Source organism: Arachis ipaensis, chromosome B07 (genome assembly GCF_000816755.2).
Source record: "Arachis ipaensis cultivar K30076 chromosome B07, Araip1.1, whole genome shotgun sequence".
In the NCBI taxonomy this organism is placed as follows: domain Eukaryota; kingdom Viridiplantae; phylum Streptophyta; class Magnoliopsida; order Fabales; family Fabaceae; genus Arachis; species Arachis ipaensis.
The window spans coordinates 47,529,974-47,530,515 of record NC_029791.2 but is presented as its reverse complement, the minus strand read 5'-3'; the positions used below and the strand labels follow the sequence as shown (position 1 = coordinate 47,530,515).

The 542-nt window shown below is 22.0% G+C and overlaps 1 long non-coding RNA gene across 1 annotated transcript in view; it reads left to right on the top strand.

The window, feature by feature from the left end:
* The window catches only part of LOC110265180, a 15,161-nt gene that overhangs the window by 9,146 nt on the left and 5,473 nt on the right, over positions 1-542 (top strand). The window lies entirely within an intron of this gene.

The window sequence follows — 542 nt, the reverse complement described above, 5'->3', positions numbered from 1 at the left end:
AACACTAAAAAATATTATATGTCATTTTTTTATTATTTGATCATAAAACTTTTTTATAATTTATTTATAATAACCGTTTTTAAATCTTAAAAGAAAATCAAATAAAAAAAATCTAACAAAAAAATAACTAACATTAAAGGATATACATTTTTTTGTCCAAAAAGACAACAATCTCAACGAAATTTAATAAGATAATTAATATCACATCACATTATATTACATTATTTTTAATTAGTGAAAATAAATTTATGCTATTTTTGATACTTATCATAATGATAACTGTTTCACCTGATAAATTTAGAATAGTAGAGCAATACATGTTCCTATCTAAATGAGACACGAAAAATCTATACATATAGGAATTTATACATTAGAAAACAATTGAACCTATATGCTTGTTAGGTCTATTAGTTTGTCTTTATACCATGTTAACTTTGTGTCTTCATAGCATGAATATGCTTGAGTTGAGTGGAACCACGAGCTCTTTTCTTTTTATATCTATTTTCAATATCATTACTAGAGAATATTAATAAGACTATTAA